General features: G+C 35.9%; 1 long non-coding RNA gene across 1 annotated transcript; it reads left to right on the top strand.

Moving 5' to 3' along the window:
• The first annotated feature begins 2,134 nt into the window (after positions 1-2,134).
• On the top strand, positions 2,135-7,535 carry LOC113229711. The gene is made up of 3 exons (XR_003310435.1): positions 2,135-2,184; positions 6,440-6,641; positions 7,428-7,535. It is a non-coding gene; the product is annotated as an uncharacterized LOC113229711 (long non-coding RNA).
• The last annotated feature ends 1,713 nt before the right edge of the window (positions 7,536-9,248 follow it).

Below are 9,248 nucleotides of genomic sequence, written 5' to 3'. Positions count from 1 at the left end.
TGTAAATTTATTTTACCTATGGAATAAATAATCTTTGACTTTGACTTTGACTTTACAAAAAAACCGCTATATTCAGTAGGTACTTACATTACATATACCAATATTTTTTTATATACCAACTGAACTAGATAGAACGTATATAGTATACGATTTAAATTTTTCAAATGGTTGTAATTTCGTTTGTAAAAAAAAAATCTGAAATCAAGCCAGTGTCCCTGACGCGTCGAAATTAAAATGAACCTTATTAGTACGGGAAAAAAATTAATTCGAGTTCAGGCAGTATGGACTGTAAGTCCCCAACCCACATTGGCCTAAGCTCTGTCTTTATAAGAGAACCGTGTTTAAAAAGATTGGCCGTTTTGCACAGGAAATAACGAGTTTTTAAACCTGTGTTTTTTGGAACAGAAGGGCAGAGAAGAGCATGACAAACCACGATATTATTTTTAAGAAGATCCATTGAAATAAGTATCAAACTTTACTGGTGCACTAGCAAAGCTATTCACTTAATACCCTTAAATATCGTAACACATTGGAAACAAATCAAGATCATTAAGATACGTCACGCGTCGGCCATCTTGCGAGATCACTTCCCGCGCTAACTGCTGTCATCTGTCAACTTTGACAGTTGAGTTTACCGCCAAAACAATCGCAAAATAATCTCTGTAGACCATTGACTTACAATTATATGGACGTCGGGTCCGCGCTAAAAAGTGTCCGCACTTGTAAGGCGCTAAAATCGTATACAGAGCGCCAAACTCCGCTTTAGTCTTCATTTGTTCTACCTACTGCTCAAATTTTATTTGCGTCTAACTTTGATTCTTTTACCAGTTTTAATACCAATCTGTAATGTTATAACTCGGCCCTTTTGGGGTAAGTGTCTGGACTGTTTATATGCTAATCCGTAGTAAGGGAGTGTTTTATACTGTTGTACCTGTTTTTATATACCTTTTCTTGTCTTGATACAGTCTTTTCTTTACCTTGAACATATATTTACACAATAAATTTCTGTGGATCTGAAATTTCCTATTTTATTGCGGAGACATGTAGGCTCCCTTTGGAGAGGGCACAACGAGCGGTCTTGAAAATCATCCTAAAAGAACGCATCAGGTCCCCAACCACACTTGCTTACAAGGACATGGATGTCTTCAGTGTTTGTGGAATTTTTATTTTGTGCGTTGTATCAAAGTTGTACAAAAACGGCTTTAATAAATCGGCTTTTTTTTAATTTAACTAATTTCTCCATCCATTTATTTACAACAAAATAAGTGAAAAAATACTCTATCTGAGAACAAAATCAAAATTGAAAAATAGGCTTAAATCACTCTGCTATGAGGATATTGAACAAATTCTGAAAGTAGACAAATACACACATATACGCACACAAACACGCGCAGAGGGCTTGCGCGTGTTTGTGTGCTCATTCACAAGCACGCACAGGTAATTTAATGGCTTTGTAAGGAACATTATTTAATTTCCTATTATTTAATAAGTAATGTTAATTAGATTTTAGGAATTTTCTCGTCTCTATTAACTTTTCGCAAATATAATATATATTGTACATCCTTCCTAGAATTGGTTACTTACGAGACAGGCTTTGCCTAGTGTAGGAGCCAGTGCAACCGGTTTAGAAAAACTTTAAAAGTACACGTACGTATTCCATAATGTGTAATATAATATATTCTCACTTCTGTGACTGTTATCTGTAATTAAACTGTATTTGTTTTTATGTACAAATAAATTACTTACTTACTTACTTAAATCACAGGATTCCAATAGGCAAATACACTTGTGGTCATATTCATTATTTTACCTCCTTCTTATTTGGTTCCATGTGTAAATGGTCATATTTGTCAGTAACCCAATAGGTAGTGAATATAAATAGCCACGGGAAGAGCCTCCATCACAAAAAATTTCGAACTAGGCAGTATACGTATGTACAATATTATTTTAACGTCAGAATGTTTATCTGTGGTCATAATTCGACAAACAACAAAACGCGTTAAAATTTTGCAACAAAATTATTGTAAATATTAAAAATACGGTAAAATTATAAAGACAAAAAAATGTGTTTTCTTCTTTGTTGTGGAAACATTACGTGGTGGTGTTTGTGTTTGATACTTTCGCTTGTGCAAATGCTCATTTCCTTTATTTTTGGGCCTTTATATGTTGTTTTATATTTATTAAGTAAGTATCTATCTGCTTAATATTAATAGACCAGTGCACAACATAGGGACGTATAGAAGTTCAAAGTTTTCTTGGTTTTCCCCGATTGCTACCCATAAAGAAATGAAAATATTTTTTCGGACTTTACATTAAAACTAGGGGTGCACGCAAGGAGCCTCCCCGCACCACGTACTATACTTTCCTGTACATTGGGTAACAACCAGGTAGAACCTTACGCCGATTGGCAAAAGTGTATGACATCGATAAGATAAGAATAAGAAGTCAAAATAACCATATTTGAAAAAAAAACTTTAAAAACAAATGGCATTGGCAATGGCCTTAGTGTAAGCGACAAAAAGCAAATTTTACAGCAGAGGGTTTTTTTTACAATATCAAGTGACGCGACGAACAAGTCGCCTACCTGGTGGTAAGTGACACGCCTGTCCATAATAGTTGCAGTACCTCTTAGTGCTTTAAATCACAAAGATCTGAGGGGTACTGCCACTGCGCCAGTCACTCTGAGACATAAGTTGACAAGCCCTATGTGCCTGTAATTTCACCACCATTAGTACCCTTAAAAACTGGAAAGCAGTAACTATCACATTACAGCTTGACAAATGGAACTCCCTTCCGGCACATGTCTTCCCTCCCTCTTATGATATGGGGTCCTTCAAACGAGGCGTGAAGAGGCATATTGTAGGCAGGCAGGGTGGAGGTGGCTAGTGCAGTGAGGATTTCATCGCTGCACTAGGTTCCTTCGCGTTTGGATACCACTTTCCACTTAACATCAGGTGGAGTGGAGTCATTTGCCTGTCATGTATAAAAAAAAAAAAAAAAAAAGCTTGGCGGCAGAAATAAGTAAGGTGGCAGTATTTCACTGGATGAGCTCTTTCACAAGGAGTTCTACTGCTTCAAAAGGGGTTTTTCCAAATATTTCGACATATAATAGTAATAATAACACACACTCAACATAGCTCCGCACTAGGGAAACCCTGTGTTGTGGGTGCCATGGAAACAGACATAGACAACCATAAATTACACCCAAACTCACTCTCCCGGTCCGGTATGGTAACCGTTCGACCACGGAGGCAGTCATTAGTATAAATATGATACTGACATGAATTTTAATATTATAATAAACAATTTCATAACCGATTAGCAGATTACGTGTAGCAGCTAATTTTGTTTTAAAACAATGGATATTTAAGACTTTTTTGTAGCTTACAATAATTTTGCTGTCTTTATCTAAAAACTTTCAGGTAGCATTTGCGATTAAAAATATGCAACAAAAACGGCGAGATATGATGTCGGATGCGATGCAAGTGGGGTGGCTTAAGTTATGGTTTTTTAATATTGATTCTCCCGGTTACACTAAAATACAAAAACCAGTTGAGCTAACGATAAACCTAGCTTTTGCTACAATTTCTATTTCATGTAATTTTGGTGGGAAATATTGACGGGTCCTTATCCATAATAACTTAAAATATCATTTGCTATAAACTACGTTGTTTAGGTCAAAATGTCGCGTAAAGACGGCAGTCATGGCTCGAATTATTGGACATACCAGGCTGTGAATATTGCACGTCGGGAAACGGGCGCGTCTATAATATATTGTATTAATAACTAATGACTTTAACACGAAACCTTATTAGTCAATATCCAACGTCAAAATCATTGGCAACGTTATGAGTCTATCAACCTCAAATGGCTAAGTGTTGAATAAATCACTTCGGAAAAAAATATATAGCACAATTGAGGATAGGTCACATTACCGCGTTCCGGTTGTGAAGGGTAAGGGTGCTGGTGAAATTATAGGCACATGGGACTTGTTAACTTATGTCTCAGAATGACATTATGTGCAATATTTACAGGCTAATACTGTGTATCCAATAATACGAGGCATGACAGGCGACTTATGCAACAACAGTGTTTTTTATCGCAAAGGAATTTTAAACTATAACGGACAAAGACGCATCATCATTATAATAATAATAATAACGCACACACTCAACATAGCCTCGCACTAGGGAAACCCTGTGTCGCGGGTGCCATGGACACACACATAGACAACCACAAATTATACCCAAACTCACGAGAGAAATAAATGTAGGTCATACAAATATTTCTCCCGGCCCGGGAATCGAACCTGGGACCTCTGCGTGGCAGTCCGGCATGGTAACCATTCGGCCACGGAGGCAGTTAGTTATAGCTCACATTACTGCTTGGCGGCAGAAATGGGTTAAGTGGCAGTACTTCTCTACTGCTACTTATTATAGTCCATAAATATGAGACCTAATTACCGGACCCGGAAGAACCATCACCGCCGTTCATAAAATTTTAAATAGTCATGTGTTTGCTATCGACAATTTTATCGATAGATTGTGAACGGAAGTAAAGTTTTGTCGATTAATTAAATAAAGTCCAACGGAGTTCTCTCTCATTAGCGGCAGATATTTAAACCATATTTGTTGTACGAGCGACTCGTTCTGTGTACCGTTTAGGTTCTCGGGTATCATGACCGTGGCATCACAGTACATTTATTCAAATACACTCGAGAGCAATGATTCCGGGTCACTAAAAGAATCCGAAAAATCTCGGAAACTAAAAATGCTAGGTTAATGCAATAAATTGTATTTAATAGACAATTTAACACTCCTTAAATGAAGGTATTAAAACTTTTTAGTTATTGTAAAGTTATATCATAAAAAAATCAAATATGAAAAGGGAACACTTTCAAAGATGGAACTACGAAATTACAGCATTTGTTTTTGCTTTTGTTTGTAATCTGTCATTTATGTGGGTACATAAACCATGATGATAGTGCTTAATATTCATTATTTAAGCTGTAATCATGTCGCTTACACTTGAAGAATGCACCAGAATACTTACATTGGTGGAAACTGGCCGGAGTCAGCGCGATACAGCCAGGACTGTCGGTGTGTCGCTGTCAACAGTACAAAGAGTTCTCCGACGTTACGAAGAAACTGGTTCTAACCTACGCAGACCAGGAACGGGCAGAACTAGGTGTACCACAGCACGAGAAGACCGATACTTGGTGAACACCATGCTTCGAAATCGCTTTCTCACAGGAGCTGAACTCACAAATCAGTTTCGACGCCTCGGAGGAAGTAAACCAAGTGCATGGACAGTAAGACGTCGGCTTGCTGAATCTAACTTAAAACCCCTTAGACCTGCAAACGGCCCTAAACTGGAGCGTGGGCATCGTATTTCAAGACTAAGATATGCCCAGAACCACGTAAATTGGAGTATTGAAGATTGGTTGAAAGTTATGTTCTCCGACGAATCAAAATTTATGCTCTACAAGCACGATGGAAGACACAGAGTGTATAGAAGACCAGGGGAAAGATTCAAGCAAGCATGCATCGAAGAAAAAGTAGCCTACGGTGGTGGGTCTGTACTTGTGTGGGCCGGAATTTCTTCTGAAAGTCGCACAGAGCTGGTGATCATAGAAAACGGCTCTTTAACTAGCGAAAGATATGTAGATGAAATCCTCAATGAACACGTTGGTCCATTTATGGTCAATTTTGGTGAGGATGCTATATTTATGCATGACAATGCCCGACCTCATACAGGTAGGATTGTAAATGACTACCTTCAAGAGATGAACATTACTTGTATGGAGTGGCCAGCGCGCAGCCCGGATATCAACCCGATCGAGCATGCTTGGGACGAGCTAGGGAGATGCGTAAAACAACGAAACCCTCCCCCAATCACGCTTCGTGAGCTCAAAATTGCTCTCACAGAGGAATGGGAGAATATTCCCCAAAATCGTATAATGAACTTGGTGTACAGCATGCCAAATCGCCTAAACGCAGTAATGGAAGCACGAGGAGGCAATACGAAGTATTAAAATTCAAGAAAATCGTAATAAAGTTCAAAAATTTCATGTTTCCTATTTTTGTTCTAAGGAGAGATCAGCAGTTTTTTTTCTTTATGTAATTTTGTGTAAATAAAATGTATGGTGACTCATATTTTTTTTACTTTCATTTAAGGAGTATTAAATTGTCTATTAAATACAATTTATTGCATTAACCTAGCATTCTTACTTTCCGAGATTTTTTGGATTCTTTAAATGACCCGGATTCATTGCTCTCGAGTGTATTTTATATAAAATGTAAACATATACATAATTTCAGTAAGAAAGAAGATATCCATAATATTAATGATACACTACTTTATCTTGAACCGTAGTTTGCTTTCGAATTTCGGAACTAATAATTGACTACAGATATTTAAATGGTGCCATTCTTTACAGATCAAACAAAGCTGAACGAAATTCATGCTTCAGATCCTGACTACGGGCTGTTGCTATTCTCGATCATTATTATAATGTGTGTGATTTTTGTGTCGAGCATATTTTTGTTAATGTCCACTTTGCATAAGATCGTTTTTCCGATTCATATATACGTGTTCTTAACTATCTTGCAAATGGGTTTAACTCTGATCGTCGCTGTATGGTACGTTGTTTTTTTTTTCTTATACAATTCCATATCTTATGGGACGTAAAAGAGAATTTTATCAAAAGAGCAATTTATAAGGATGTCTCGGGTCATTTATTTAACTTTTGACAGCTCGAATTCTAATCAATTAGTGATGTCCTAATGCGTTTCCGATTCGATTTTTTATAACATTTCGATTTTATTTATGAAGAAGTTTTAATCCTGATTATGAGCTAGTTCCAAAAAGAAGAATTATTGGCTGATTGGTATCGTGCTGTTGCGTTTGACAATTTATGTACCCAAGAATTAATAATTAACGTTAATGAGGCTTCAAGTGGTGGAGAAGAATCCGACAATTCATTATAACAATTTATTAGACAGGTACCAAAATTTATCAACTTGAATAATCTTAGTTACATACCTAATCTGTTGGCTCGATAAATATCGGAGCTAGGAAGCACGTCGCTTCACTAAAATTAAAAAAAAAAAGTCCAGGAAGTATTTCATTTTTTGGTTGTATGTTGGCACGCATATGTCAAAAGTTAAATAAATAGTTGGAAGGACGGCGTAGTGCCTTGGAGTGTGTTAATTTGAAGCAAATCACGGCTCTCCGATAGCAACTCCACTTTTGTAATTTCACATCATTTCGATTTACGAAACTAAATTAAAATCCTATTTACTATTTACTCGATATTGGGAGGTCAGTTGGTACTAGGATCAGTACCAACTGACCCCCTAATAGCATATCGATATTAGAAGGAGTAAACACAAACATAATAGAAATTATTTTCTTTTTGTCCACAGGTTGGTAATAAAATGTACAATCTTTGACACGAAATGTTTCAATCATACAAAGAACAGAAAATCGAATGACGCTTTGGTATCGATAGGTCTGCTTGGGATTTCAGTAATTCACGTATTCTTCAATATATTCTTCATATTTATAGCTTGTAACTATAAACTGCTTTTATTGAAAAAAGAGAGAGAGTCACGGTGCGGCTATGTCAATTATTGTTAACATCACGAAAGAAAAAAGCAAGACTACAAGATATTTATTCGCTGAAAAATGTAGTTTACAATGGTGTTATAGTATATTATTATTAGATCGTACATTTCACCAAAACTTGGCATGCGAATATTTTACACAATTCTTATTTCAATCACGCACAGTGGTTAAATTTTACATTTTATGTTATCAATTAAAAAATCATTTATATTGTAGTAGCATTGTGTAACTAACAAATTATGCAATTTTATTTTAAATTGCCTACAATTTAGTTCTTTAACTGCATCTGGTATTTTATTAAATAATTTAGGTGCCAATATAAACATCGTACTATTGTAAAATTCCAAGGTGGGGCGTTGTTTTGGCCGTATTTCTATTATGTTCCTTGTTTTCCTGGGATGTCTGGTTTTCACTATATTAAAGTTGCCTGGATTTTGTTTTATATAAAAGCAATGGAAGGATCTCAAACCTCGAATAATATCATAACCGTTGTCGCCAAAATTCATATCATAATGTTAAACTCTATAAAATCTTGACAACGATTGGTCGTACTTTTTAAATAAAAAAGATGTACCTAACAAATTCTGGATTGTTATATTTGGTAAGCAATCGCAAACTCGATTTTTTTTTCCGAAATAACGTTAGTACGAATTTTCATTACACCGAAAAGCGAATTATAACGAAAACGTTGTTCTTTCAGGATATGTGGGATCAGAACATGATAAGTTATAGTAAATGTGGCAGAGTTTGGCATATTTGGGAATATTCGGGAAGTTCTTTATTATTTTGGGAACAAACTGAAAACTTGTTGTTTTCTGCTACTACGAACAAGCATCTGAAGGACAATGTTACAAACATAACCTATATCAACTTTTTAACCCCAACTTCTACAGGCTGTACTCAATTAGTTTTTTTGATGCTTTGATAATGAATCACAAGTATTGATAGGTCTCCTTAATGCACGTCGTGAAAAACTCTGGGTCACAAAATACAAGCGAGTCGCCATCCTTCTTTAACATAAGGATAACAATAATCTCCTAAAATAAGAGACTGAGGGGATAGAAATATACCTAAATACTACAAATACGACTAACTATCATTTTTGCACTCAGGAAAATAAGGCATTTTAACACGATTTTTGAGGTTTTGCGCGAGGTAATTGAGACGACTATAACGTCTAATAGGGAAAATGGCGAACCGAGCTCAAATGTGTGAAACTCCGCGTACTGTTGGCACACGTACCACATTCTTACGCTTTTCTACTGTATTGATTGTTCTATGATTAACATATTGAGGTTTTTTTGTTATAACTATATAATAAAACGAATTTATCATACATGGATTATATTTACTCAATATATCACATGATCCTCTGCGTTATATCGAACGTCACAGCATACTCTATTATCATCTAATGTGATACAATCACATGTGAAAGTTCCTGTGTACCGGCTTAGAATAATAACGCATAGAATGATAGTTTCATATCAAACGATCTGTCACAAGTGAGGCAAAAATCAAATTCATGTAGTCTAGTTTTAGTAGTAGGTTAATTTTCGGTTTTAGTGAATATTTATATAAAAATACAAGTTGAAACGCGTTACTTCCTCGTGGAATGT

The sequence above is a fragment of the Hyposmocoma kahamanoa genome, unplaced genomic scaffold (assembly GCF_003589595.1).
Source record: "Hyposmocoma kahamanoa isolate Upper Pololo Valley unplaced genomic scaffold, ASM358959v1 100197, whole genome shotgun sequence".
Taxonomy (NCBI): domain Eukaryota; kingdom Metazoa; phylum Arthropoda; class Insecta; order Lepidoptera; family Cosmopterigidae; genus Hyposmocoma; species Hyposmocoma kahamanoa.
The sequence above is the reverse complement of the archived record's forward strand: the minus strand, read 5'-3'. Positions and strand labels throughout refer to the sequence as shown.